Below are 14,207 nucleotides of genomic sequence, written 5' to 3'. Positions count from 1 at the left end.
CCACTGAAGTTATTTTAATGAAGACTTTGAATATTACAGTTTCTCCCTAGTCTTATGAATAAAACTTCAGATTTTGTTTTTCAGCTCTTTCCCTTAAGGGTTAAATACCTTGGAAATAATCTTACCCTAAATTGGAGAACTCAAGGAATGCCTAATGAAGGAACATTATGGTGACTGGCTCTTGAGTGTTCTGTGAGATGCAAGTGCAGAGTACAGGTCACTGCAATTATTAAAAGGTGAAAATGTTTAATGGGGTCTGTGGAGCCTGTGTGCCCACAGCAGCTCTTTGGTTATTTGTTCAAACTGTCCTGCACATCTGAATTGCTTGCAGTGATAAGTGGTGTTTATGCAGACAGGTATTCTACACAGGGAGATTGCCTGCAGGACAGAGGCAGATTTCTTCCTCTCTATCTAGACTGCTGCTTCTAGAAATTATTCATCAAAGTTTCTGATTCCTCTGATTTAGAACGCTTTGTAATTAGGGAAATTCAGGACAAGAGGAGATAAAAACAGAAGCAGGAGACGAGAAAGAAACAAAGGTCCATGTAAAGTGAGGAGGAATGGGGCAGTACCAGGAGTATAAGGAGAGATTGCTTTTGATCGACTGGTGGAACTGTGTGAAGTGGGTTTGACAATAACAGCCATTCCTTTGAAATATTTTTGTCCTGTTTTTTTAAAAATGATGACTTGGTTTTTTTCCTGCCTTAGACTGAAAAGCAGATTGGGACAACCTCAGTTTTCTTCCCTCTTTTTTGATTTGCCCATGTGTTCTGAGTCCAGTATTGAGAAGCTGTAGCTCCCCACTGCGCAAGAACCACTTTTATTTTAAGTTTCTTTACATTCCTCTGTCAATTACTATGCACTTGTATGGATTCTTAAGGAATTCTGTAATATGTAGAAACAATGATTTCATTTAGATTCTTATCCCCCAAGTTTTCAGCATCCATAAAGGGGGCAAGATTCAACTTTATCAGACGGAATAGACACAAGGAAATGTTTACTTTGATAACAAAAGAGGCTCAGTGCTCACAAAGATTTTCTGGAAGGATATTCTTTAGTTAGAGTGCATAATTTGACAACTTCAAAATAAAGAATACTATAATATATTGAATAAATTCACATTTATTCAAAGCTTCAGCTAAAATGACACAATCAATGGCTTTAGCAAGTTTTAAACAGTCTTCTGTGTATCCTTAGCAACAGATTTCTGTTAAGTAGGAGAATATAACTTGTGTGCTTAAAAAAATAGGAAAACTGCTTTTGTCTCAGATGACTCTGTAGTATCTTACATGTTTATATCTCCATTAGATTTACTGTAGCATGACTTTCTACACTATGGGGTTGATTTAATAAATAAACAGTATATGGAGCATTTCTCTTGTAGGTCACTTTGCTGGATTTGTGATGCCAGCAAAGACCAAGCTGACTTCCCTCTTTGATACCAAGGACTCAGTTGCTCCTATGGAGACTCCAAAAGATCCACTAAGCATAAAAATGCATTTTTCTTTTTCATGTTGTTTATGCTTGCATTTTTTTAGTACTGCCTTCACATTTTTGATTAAGCTTTTATTGAATCCTTATCTATAATGACAGTTTAACTTTTCAGAAGATAAATTGAAGTGACGTATACAGAAAACTAATTTTTCAGTAGTGCTAAACATTTCCAGCTTTCGATGCAGTTTATTCATATCTACACTTTATGAAAAATGTACATCTGCAGTTCTCTAAGGAATGTTTCCTAATACCTTTAATGTTTATCATTGTACATAGGGAAGATATACATAATCCCTCTGTGTTAGAAAGACACCTCAGTTTAAATTTATTAAAGATTACTTTCCCCTGTCAGGAGCAAAGTGTCATCTAAATCCAGTTCCCTCCCATGAAAGCGTGAGAATTTCTGCACTGCTTGGGGTCTGTGGAAATCATCTGCACTACAAAAGAGCCCTGGCTTCTTCTATTTTAGGAATCTGGGAAGGGTAAATATTTAGAAGTGCTGGTGTGACAATAGCAGAAGTAGAAGGAAATTGAAGTGTAGGATCCAGTGCTGAGACACATTTGGCTTAAGTCTTGGTTGAAAAAAACATAAACTTTTTGGTAAATTGGTGAAACGTTACAATTTTCAACTTTGGAGTACAGAATCAGCAGGAACTGTTCTATGTAGAATAAAACACCCAGTTTTGAAAGTATGTCTTTTTGTTCTTATTTAGGTTTTTTGTTTTTTTTTTTTTTTTTTTTTTTTTGTTTTGTTTTTGTCAGATCAGAGTGTGTTGCTGTTCAGTCCCTTTCTGACACGTTGCAGAAGCTAATATTTCACTGAGCAAATACTAGCACTGTTAAGGGAATGAGGCTCTTTATGGAAGACAGCTGCTGGTATGAGAACTTCTTTAATATAAAGCTCAGGGGCTGTAGGTTGAATGAATATATGAAGTAAACTGAAATTAAGGCCATGGCATAGAAATTGATTTCATTATAGAAGCTCTGGTGTTTAGGTTGAGAAGTAATTTACTCTATAAAAGATTTTTTGTAGAATCTCTTAGAGAGTTTTCAGCATCTGTTGTTTTCAACAGCTGTTCAGTATTGAGCAGAAAGATTAATCTGTTCTCTGCATAGCAAGAAAAATGTATTCTTTATCTTGATAAATTCAATTGAGCTTGAGTAACTCTTTGGATATTAAAACCAGTTTTCCTGGTGTGTTTCACTTATCTTTGGGAGATTTTTGGCACCATCTTCAAATACCTGAATGTGTCGAAAGACTGAAGTCTGTTTCTGCCAGAATTTGCTGTGTGACTTATGAGCCTATATAAAGACTGTTATATTAACTTAAGCTGATACTTGACTTGTATTTATGCAAGACGACTTCAAATAATCCTTTAACTTAATTTTGAGCTGTGTTTTTCAGAAAGATGCTATATAGAGTTGGCTGGATAAAGAGAACTATACTTTTGGAAAGAAATTAAGTATTTTGAAATTAGATTTATATTTTTCATCCAATTTAAAAGCTAAAATAAAAAAAACCCTGAATTTCATTGTAGAAGTAAATAGAGTTTAACATCCATGGATAGGAGACTGCTTGGGTAGCTTTATCTGATGCCTCAGGGCTCTTAGCTCTCACTCGGCTTGCTTCAGGTTGTATAGGTCTTCAGAAAAGGTAGGTTTCCAGTCAGTTCTGTTGGAAAGTTGTCAAGGTTTACCATCACTGTTGTGTTTTAATAATATTTTTTTCATGTCCCTTCCTATAATTTTGATTTTTACAGTTTCCACATGGCAGAAAATTCAGCACAGCCCCTGACAGAGTTTGTTGAATTTTAGATCACCTAATGTCTGAAGGCTAGGAGAAGTTGCTCTGCAAGAGGACCTAGACTCCTGAAATACAATATAAAATAATATTTGGAGATAGTTTAGACCACTCCAAGACTTCAGTGGCTCAGTTTCCTTGCAGACTTTCTCAACATTTTGGTTACCTACTTTAATTAATACTGTTACCTCTAAGTTTCTTTAGCAGGATAAGAAACACTTCAATATTTAAATGCCTGTCCTTTCTTGGCTTATTCTTAATCATAGTATTTTGCAAATTCTGAATACTGAGAGTATTTTGCAAATTCTGAATTAGAACAATTCAAAGAAATTCTTATTCCTGTCAGGTCATTTGCCCAGCCTAGACACTGGAGAATGTATTTTTTTTCAATTTACTCGCCCAGTGCCAAGAGGAAGTGGAATAGTACAGTCTTGCTGTCTACCACAAAGATACAGAGACTAGTGCAGCACAGAGCATATTTGCCTTCCTTGTTCAGAATCAGGTATGTCCTATACAAAAGCTGATATTGAATCTTAGAGTTGATTAATCAAGCTCTTTTTCCAGCCTTTTGCATCTTTATCTTCTATGGCTATGTCTAGTTGTTCCATGAGATATATTAGTTATTAAAACAAAACCCCTTACAATAGTAAGCAGAAAAAAGGAATTGCAAAGAGTACTGAGTTCATAGTAAACTGAATTTAGACCAAGAAACCTGCACTCTATGGTAAGTTAGTCTCTTAATTGCAAATTAGTATCAGTCTGCTTCAAATTCAAGGTCTCTGGCAACTGTGGAATTTTGGTAATAGTTCCACGGAACTCGTGACCAGGGTCAGTGGGATTCTATGATCTTTGCATAGCAGTGTTCTACTGGTAAAATAAATGACAACAGAGCACATTTTAAATCTATTTAAGGCTTGTGAGACCATAAGAAATCTGTTAGACTTCCATTTAATACTAATGAACAGGGCTCAGTTGTGACAGGTGACCCTCATTTGGTTTAAGACTTACGAGGACCATTTCATGGGATTTTCCATTTCTTCCCCAGTAATTCAGTTATAACCCCGTTTTACCTATCAATTCCTTATGAACCAGTAGAATTCAAAGTGTTTGTTTTACACTGTGTAAAAACAGACATTTCAGAATGGATTTGGCTAGGTTGGAATGACATTACTTCTGGGAGTTCTTAAGGTAACCTCTGACAAAGTAGATCAGAAGTTCGGAGGGACAGTGGGGATGAAGACTCTCATTGCTTGTGGGAGGAGTGGAGAGGTTGGTGTAAGCAAATGTGACATCCAGTCCCTCTGTGGTCCTAGCAGCCAGGCAAACTGGGTGTGCTGGGGAGCACACCTGTGCCCAGTGCTGCTCCTGCCAGCGCCCCAGTGTCCCAGCACCACACCAATGTCTGCACATGTCCTGCGAAGCTGGGATATAATTGCTGGGCAGCTGTGTGATAACCCTGAGATAGGGAAGTCTTGGATTTAATGCTGAAATCCTGCTGAAGTGAGGTTTCTCACCAAGTAGTGGACTCTTCACTCCTCAGCTATTTACTGGATTGGGATGAAAGGCATCCTTTGTACTCCTAGGAATGCAAAATTTACGGGACCAGAGCAACAGAGAGCACTAGTAAGAGAAACAGGACTTTATAATCTGGTGGTGAGGTCACTTCCTTAGAAGGGGAAAACGCAGGCTGGACTTTGAGAACTCTGTATGTACTTTACATGAAACGGTATACAGAGTTTATGAACTGTCTTAGAAGATTAAGCATAACTAAGTGTAACCTATAAAGTGGTGAATTGAACAATTTCTGTCTAAGGTGCTTCATCAATAACTGAGCAAAACTTCAAAATGGTGGTAGTAAACATAGAATGAAAGTAACGTTTTTGTTCATGTGGTTTCTTTTTATTTTTTTCAGATTCTTAATATTGCAAAATTGATTCATTTCATAATAGAATTGTATGTGACAAAAGTTTTTTTTAATCCTATTTTAAACCTCTGCATAATCTTATTTTAAATGTGCTAACCAAGCTATGGTTTGTGTGCTTGCCAGAAAAATCATTCTTGATTTGTGTTATAGTTCAAAGAGATATAAGCATATTCAAAAATCAACAGAAATTCTACATCCACATCTGTGGATATAAAATGTTGATGTAATAGTGATGCATGTCAAAACTCTTCTATTTCTCAGTTTCTAACTTCAAAGTGAAGAAACGAAAATGTATTGTACTACAGTGCATGACTAGATTAGGGTATTAAAGCAGGTTCTTTATTATGTTTACTTCTAATTTAGTTGCTTTCAAAAACTCAGTTGTTATTAGCTAAATTTACAGGGGCAGTTTTAGGTTTCTAGGAAGCTCCAGTGACCTCTGTAGAGAGGTAATTTGGTGAACCTGTCACTAATAATTTCATTTTGCAGCTAACAGTAATGGATTTAATCCAGAAATTATGAACTGGGCCACCCTTTCCTGAGGGAAATATTTCTTTCCACCTTTAAATATAAGGAGGAGTGAGCATAAGAAATAAAACAGAATCTGTGCTTTTATTTTTGCAGTTATGAGGCTTTTGTGAAGTACTGTGCAGAATCAGTAATGTGCAGCAGAGTTTTCCTTGAATGACCTCCTTCTGAAGGTTTCACTGCTGCCGTTTTAATGGAATACAGCTTTATCTGCTGTCACTCACATGTTTACATGAAAACTAGCTCCTGATGGCAATGGAGTCTTTGGGGTGTGTTCTGTGCACAAGAAGCCTGACTGCTCTCAGTCATACTCTGATGATCTGAAGAGCATCATGCTCCTGCTTAGTGTTTACAGTGGCCATGCAAGGAGCTTAGTACTGCAGCACTTGAGAGGAAAGTCATAGCAGATGATGATGTTGTTGAACTGTTAACTTCTTTTTTCTGAAAGAAAAAGTGCAGTCATTCAACAAGGAACCTGGGAAAATGCCCATCAGTGCCTTTACCAATTGTACCCCACTATGTTTTAGTATTGAATTAAAATGCTAATCACTGACTTGTTTTCCATCTTGTCCTAATGAAAGAAAGTCCTGTATGTAGGGAACTGGAGTTGCAGTTTGTCAGTGTTTGAACATGGCCCTTTGTTTCTGCTTTGTTATTTTGTGGGAATTCAAAACTAGTTCAGCAATAACTTTTTGTAAGAAAAATTAGAGGCAGAGATTGTGCATCATGCTTTTCCCTATGATTTGCATTTCTGCCTTTTAGTTATATTCTATGTACTGCATGCTTTTCCTTAAGCATTTTTAAAAAGTCTGTCTTTAGTCCTGTAAAGGCTATTGCTTTTGCAGTTTGTACTCTAATATACACATTTTATGCCTGGGTTCTCCTAAGTGAACCTAAATCATCAGTGCCACTGAAAGAAATGCATTGCCTCCATCGGGTTATCCTTGCCTGCTGTAGCAACCATCCTTATGCCAGCAAACAAGCTTGTGTAAGTATGTGGGGAGTTGAATTTAGAAAATTTATTGGGATTAAAACTAATCTCTGAAGAGGAAGTGTGTGGATGAACATGATTGAGCACATGTTTGCATGATAGGCACTTCCCTCTTAAAATTGCCACCTGGCTCTGAAATTCTTTGTCCTTTGACCCTGGGTAAGCATTCCAGGTTCCTTTCCCTCCCTTCTTCCCAGCCCCCTTCCCCTTGATATGTGTGAGCAGTTTGCTCTCACCCCTGGTTTATAATGTGCCAGTAACTAAGGAGCTCAGGGTCACTCAATGTGCACCAAGTGTTGGTCCTGCCTGGCAGCTGACACTGAGCTGTACTAGAAAGGTGGAAGGAACGCTGGCTGGTGTTACAATCTCTACTAATGCCTAGCAATAACTCTGTGTGCCTTTGAGTACTGTGACCAGATCCATGTGATCGTTTTTTTTGTCCACTGTGAGGAAAAACATGGATGTGTCATACGAGTATGAACAAGTCATGCAAATCCCAAAGGGATGATTCCCTCAAGGTTAGATTATTTTTGGCTTTGTTTCTAAAGCAAACTCTTCGAGAAAGATTTTTTTTTTTTGCTGGTAGATTTATACTTTACTCGTTTTGGAAAGGGCATATGCAAAGATTAATATCTTCTGACAAATGGGGCAACATTACTGAGGCTGGTATTTTTTTTTCTATAGCTGGCCTGTGAGCTCTTGCTGGGAAGGTCAGTATATTTTGCATGCATTGCTCTTTAAAACGATATCTGCTGGTGATTGTTAAATCTGTAGACTAAACAAGGCTGTTCTGTGAAGTAAGATTTAAAATTATAAAAAGAATAAAAAGAATATTCAGGGTTTAATATCTGAATACTTGCTGTAAAGGTTCAATGGCTTGGTAGTAAACAGATTGCTGGGGTTCATTCGAATTGCCAGTGCCCATGCCCTGGAACAAGTACATGATGCAATTGAGGGAGATGGAAGGGAGGGAATTGCAGAGGGACCAAACTTCCCTTGGAGGCATGGAATGGCTGTGCAGCTGCTGCTGCCTAGGGCTGCCAGGAATCTTCAACAGCTGCTGTTTGCTCGTCTCCATGTCTGATATGGAGGTGCTTTGTTGGTGTTAACTTTGTACAGCTCTGGTACTGCTGGCATATAGCCAGGCACTCCTCTTTGCCAGGATATTAAAAAAAAAACAACCAACAACTGCACAGTTGTAGTCCCTAATGGCCAACACTGAGTAGTGTTCTCTCAATTCTCATAGCCTGGCTTCCTTTGCAGACTGCTATCAGTCTTGCTGCTTTTGAGTCCTGATCCTCAAATCCTGGGTATGGAAACATACTGTACTCCTAAATACATTTCAGCAGCTGATCCTCTTTAGATTGCTTAATTCTTGTGTGAAGAGAGTTAACCTGATACTAGAGTTCATACAACCAGTAGAGAACCAAATCCTATTACAATGAAATTCCTAGAAACTGAGCATGTGAAGCCTGTATAGGAATTCAACAAAATGGTAAAATCAGTATTGTCTGAATTTCTATATACATCACAGAATATATAAAGTAATCTAGTCAAAGTCTTCTCTTGAATTCCATCTTTAAGTAGATATACAGCTGTATTTATTGAATGTAAATCTCAAGAGGTACCCTTAAGCTTGAAAAGCACTCAAGTACCTTGCCTTAGATATTTTGGTCAATACTGGGTCATCTTCTGCATAAAAATCTGGTCTGTTAAATGGATCTCATGCAGAGAAGCAATTTATCTGGGTTTGTATTACAACTGTAATGCAGTGTTTCTGTACCGTGTGCTTTTCTAAAAGATTTTTTGAGTCAAGCATTGATCAGAAAGGTTTGCAATTGCAGTTTTGTACTGACAACAGAAGTTTTGTACTGTACAGTCAGAACTACGTGGCTCCAGGGAACCTGTGCACAGTAAAAAACGCCAGATCAGTTTTTTGAGAAGACACCTCACAACCTTTGGGCATAATACAAAAGGAATAGAGATAGCATAGAAAAATCCATAGGGAAATGTTACATAGGTGTTTTGTAGTTTAGACTTGTCTCATGGTTTTTCCCATAGATAGCAGATGAAATGGAAGCATATCAAGCTTGGTGAAGAGTTTTGGAAGTTATGTGACTTACATGATTGTCAATAACTATTTTAGTCAAAGTAGTGTGAAATCACAGGCTTCTGCAGAAATCTGACATCTCCTTCTAAAGCCACAGAGGCTGAGGCTCTGAACAGTCTGGTTCTTGATTTATCTGAATGTATGAAGAATTCCCAGGCTCACATCTGTTTGCTAAGAGACAGCCAGAAAATATTGACTTCACATTGCAAGGGCTGTGTTTGGGTAAGCCTGTGGCAGGCAAGCAGCCTGGTGGGCAAACATTGAGGTTGTGCTCAAATACCATTTTCTCCTGCCTTGTCTGTCAGGCCTTTGTTAGTGTGTCAATAAAGCTCACTTCAAATAAAAGGTCCTCTCTGGGCTCTAGCAATGCTTGTTTACTCCAAACACTTAGATCTCTCTTTTTTTCTGGGAGAAAAAAAATATTAGCTCTGGTGCTTATTCCACTTTTCTGGTGAAGAAAGGTGAAGGTGTGATGTTGGTTGAGCACAAAAGGAGGGGGAGCTCTTTCATGTATTGTTTGAAGGTTTAGGCAGCAAATTTTGAAAATCTTTAGAGCAAAAATGCTGGTAGGGATTTCCTCTCCCGTTAGTTTTACTAAGCCAAGAGAGCTAGGCTAAGCTGAAGGCAAAAAGCTGAATGTGCAATAGGTACAAGAAATGTTCTAAAAGTGTTTCAGAATTGCCTTTGTTACCCAGTTTACTCTTAAATGAATAGCAAGAACCTTCTACTTAGCTAAGTGAATGAATAGCAAAATGAATAGTTTTCTGATATCTGCAACATAAGAGTTTATTTTGCCCATAAATGTTAATATTGCATAAGCATTATATGGCAATACTTACACAGTTGTGTTAAATATGGATTTTACCTTTTTAGTTTCCCTAAATTAATTTCAAAATACTTGTCCCTATCTTAAAAATAATTTATATATTTTGAAAGAATCCCATACATTGCAAGACTTTGCTGTTTCCTGAACTAAGAATATGAATCTGAAAAAAAGTGACATTTCCTTTGCTTCCCTAAGTGAAATGGAAACAGTGGTACTTGTAGTTTCTAGACTGTTGCTATATGAATTTCTCCAAATGATGGGAGAAATACAATTCTTTATTACTTTTTTGATTACAGACATGTTAATGCAGTGGTTATTAAAACAGTATTACTAAAATACATTTCTCCTGTCTAGGAAAAAAAATTACACTGCAATAGTCGCTTTCACTGCCATCAGGCTAGTGGTTGTAATTTCAGTGCTGGTGTTGTACAAGTGGTAGAATTACTGCTTTTTATGTCACTTGTTTATTTTATACTCAGATAAAGCATTCTGTTAGTTTTTCCCCCTGGTCAGTCTGGACTGTTTTACAAGTGACATTATATATGTGTGGACGTACATAAGATACATTTAAGTTTACTTACTTCATAGTGGAAAAAGTACACCTGTGAGAAGGGAATGTGAATGAGAAAATATAACCATGTGTAAACATGTTTATGCAGCTGCATTTTAATGTAACTTATTATTGGAGCACTCTGTTTAGAGAATAAAACTTTTACAGCTGAAGACAAGCTATTAAAAGTTCCTTCAAAATATTGTAAGCTGTAGATAAATCAAAAGTATAGATACTCAATTCTGCTTCCAGATTTATTTGGTTTTTTAACAAGTTTTCTTTGTATTAGTATTTGAAAACTATTTGAGATGCTAATAAAACTGTCTTATAAATTTTCCATATTAAAGCTTTTTTGCAGAATATTAAATCTAATGTTTTCTTCTGGTTTTCATGGTTAATACACAACTTTCAGGGTTTTTTTAGAAATATAAATAGTTTCATCCAATGTGGGGAATTTTAAAACTTAATAGCTTTCCAAAGCTTATTGTGTGATGTGGGACTTGAGTTACTGTGGAACCTCAGATATGCATTTCAGTTCAGAGTACATGTCATTTGGAAACATGAAAAATAAAAGGTTTATGTTTGTTAGATGTCCACCAAAAAAAAAGTCATTAAATCTACATTAGTATTTCTGTTCTGGAAGTAGATAAAACAAGACAGTCTTATATGTCATAAAACTCAGCCTTCACATTTAAAAATCTCAGAAGCTCAATGAAAGAAAGTTAGGGAAGTGCTGACAGTGACTTGTTTCAATTGGGAGAAGAGGCAAGGCTGTAAAATGTCATTATCATACTTTGAGAGCTTTTTTAAAAAAATCAATAAAGGCCAAAAATCAATAAAGGAAATAGTTTAGAATCAGGCTCTGTTTTTTGGGGATCCCAGTTGTCAGTTTCTCTGGGTCTGGATTGAAGGCACTTGAGATGGTAGTTCATGTTTGGACTCAAGTGTTTATTACTTCTTATCAGTAAAACAGTCTCATTACTGTGAGTTCAGCAGCTTTTAATTAGAAGGCACAAAATGGCCAACTATCTCTTGTTAGAAGGTCTTTTAAGACTAAACTGTCCAATTAAGAACTGACACCTAGATTACTTTCCCTTTTAACCCAATAACTGATCCCAAAGAGGCCACAATGCGGACTTTTCTGCCCAATTAGAAAATGCCACCCAAACCCAAGAAGAAGAAGGAAGAAGCAGCATGAAGAAGAAACGCAGGACGACACCCTGTGCCCTCCATCTTGCCTCCATCCACAACATACTAAAAATCCCAAAACCTAAATTTCTCACCAAGTGATACACCTACATTACTCTCTATAATCTGTTTCACACTTTTGTGGATTCTAGTCTGTCTTGAAGTCTAGGAATCTTTCTCCATGAATGAGGGTCAAAGTCAGTGCTCCCCATGGGGGCCAGGGCACCAGAGTAGATAGAGAAATATTCCTGGTGCCTTAAATTTCCACAGTATTTGTTTGCAGATTCATATTGAACTAACTTTTTCATTACACTAGGGACTGAGAGGACACTGTTCGAGGCACTTTGTGAATAATGAAAGATCCTCTTTGCCCCAGAAATTTATTTCTGTGCTTTGACTTTGTGTTATTTAAGCTGATGTGGCCTTAAATGTCCAGTTTCCAGCATATTAAAAAAAGAATGGAAAGCTGGAGAAGGACCGTCAATGTACTTCATGTCCTCTATTGATCAGACAATATTTCATCTTTGTGGAGGCAGCAGTCTGTAAGTAGAGGAGTCTGTAAGTGTACTTAAGGCTTCTGCTTAGGGATATGATGATACTGAATCAGTTTTGCTTATATTATGACCTGTAATTATAAGAAGGTCTGTCTTGTACACTTCAAGGAGAAGAAAAAACTGTATAGAAGAATACCAGTGTAAGAGGATGCAGATTTTAATACCTTGAATTTCAATCACTGCATTTTCTTCATCCTGTATCTCAAATAAATATACCTACAGATTAAAGTGCCAGATTTTCGTTTCTGGCTACTTTTGTTTTTATATTTTGCAATATTCTCTTTCTTCTTTGGATAGATAACAGAGATTGTCAGTTAACTCCAATGTTCAGAGGCTTCCAAATGCCAATTTTGAGAGTTTCTGGCTTCATTTCCTTATGGATACAGGCATTCTCTTTTCAGGTTCAGTTTATGCTTAGGAGCAGAGAGCTCACATTGGCATGTCTGCAGTCTCAAGTCACTTTGTGTCTGTGCCTCATATTTCTGGACCCAAGAACACTTGGCAACACCGTGTAGGCTCTTGGATCTCTGCAGGTTGTCAGGGGTGAGGATCAGTGGCAGTAATGACCTTGTAATCTCTGATGGATCAAGCTGACTCAGTCCAATTCTCAGTGCAGTGCTGGCATGTCCTAAGTGCTGCTAGAAGCTGGAAGTTCCTGGTCTGTGCCCTGTGTGCCTCTGAGTAACGTTCTGTTACGTTTGTATTACCACAAGCATTGCACAAAAATATACTTCAGTATGAAAGTAGTAAATAAATGGTTGGTTCCTACCAGCCAATATTTTTCCTGCTATGTTGTTTATTTTAAAAGGCATTTGGTAAATTGCCTGTGAGTACTGTGCTATGGCATCTAAAAGGCAACAGAGACTTTTGCATCCAAGAAATAAAAAAACCCATCAGCCAGGAAATTCTGGAGGTGGATAGGAATTGTAATAAAAATTCAATGTAGCTGTAATAAAATATGTGCAGAGTACATGTGCCACGTGCAGAACTCATTTTGTCATTTTAAACTCTAATTGGTTATTTTATTCCATATACCCTTATTCTCCCCAGTTCATTAGCGGTTCATCAGAATTTCTACAGCACCTCTTGTGCCCTCTGTCTGGCTTTCAAAGATTTTTGAAGCCTCTCTACTTTTTTCCTGAGCACTTGCTGAGTCCTTCATCACCCATTTGACCCCAGAACACCCAAGACTTCCACTGGCTTTCTTATTAACATGCAATGTTCAAAGTCTTTCAGCGTATTCTGGATCTCTCTTTGGAAGAGTGACACTGTGACAAGAAGAACCTGTAATCAACGTCATATTAAGGCAGGTGAGGGCATCCAGCCAGGAAAAGGTTCAAGATTTTAGCTGCACTTCCTGTGATGCAAGGGTAGCAGCTTAGTCATGGCTCTTGATCGTGGGCAGACAGAGGTCAGACAAGTGGCTGGCACTCAGTGGCATTGCCTGATGTCTTCAGTCTAGGAGAGGCTGTGGAATGGTCATGGCCAAGTACTGCAGCTCTTTGTATCTTGTTTGAAGAGAGAAAACTTCATGCATTTCAACACTCTGTCCTGCTTTGTAAATACAAGCTTCAGTTTTTTTAGGCTCATTTTCTTGCACAGACTACAGCTCCTTTGAGTCTCTACCATGGTTATCTTCATTATCTTTTTCTGAAGTATTGTATACATAAATCTGGGAACTACTACTTGATTTTATTCATGAAGTATACTGTGAAAAATGTTATTTTAAAATCTCAATTGAAAAACCACAACTTATGATAGAAAAAAAGTTATCATAAGAGATGCTTTTTCTAAGTTAAAGAGTTTTTCTTTGCCTGAACAATCAAAGTACTTGTAAAATGTATTGGCAGATCCGTATACCTATGGACAGAACTTCCTGATACATTGAGGATCATTTTGAATTAAACCAAGGCTGAATTAGTAGTGCAGATGTCCTCCAGATTCCCTGCATAGATGCATTTCCAGGCAGTGAATAGCACAGTTTATAGGATAAACTCATTTATCCTCTCAAGGCTTCCACAGATCAAATCTGACATTCCTGGTCTGCCTTGAATCATTCCAAGTTCTTCTGTTCTTTTTCACTGGACTTGCATTCCATATGCTGTAGGGCTTAGTTGTATTTTTAATCACTTGCGAATAAAGAAGTCAGCATTTGTCTGCCATTGCTGAAGATGAATGGCAAGATAAGTAGCAACATTAGAAGTGATGCAGAGGGGGATGTTAAAGGGTGGATGATGGAAA

The 14,207-nt window shown here is 37.4% G+C and overlaps 1 protein-coding gene across 2 annotated transcripts in view; it reads left to right on the top strand.

The window, feature by feature from the left end:
* The window catches only part of DISP1 (dispatched RND transporter family member 1), an 85,441-nt gene that overhangs the window by 30,618 nt on the left and 40,616 nt on the right, over positions 1-14,207 (top strand). The window contains exon 2 of one of the 2 annotated variants that reach the window (XM_058020184.1): positions 7,423-7,448. The exons of the other annotated variant lie outside the window; for it this stretch is intronic. The gene's annotated coding sequence lies outside the window, so the exon portion shown is untranslated. The remainder of the gene's footprint in view (positions 1-7,422; positions 7,449-14,207) is intronic. 2 annotated transcript variants of the gene reach the window in all.

This window comes from Melospiza georgiana, chromosome 3, assembly GCF_028018845.1.
Source record: "Melospiza georgiana isolate bMelGeo1 chromosome 3, bMelGeo1.pri, whole genome shotgun sequence".
Classification (NCBI taxonomy): domain Eukaryota; kingdom Metazoa; phylum Chordata; class Aves; order Passeriformes; family Passerellidae; genus Melospiza; species Melospiza georgiana.
The sequence above is the reverse complement of the archived record's forward strand: the minus strand, read 5'-3'. Positions and strand labels throughout refer to the sequence as shown.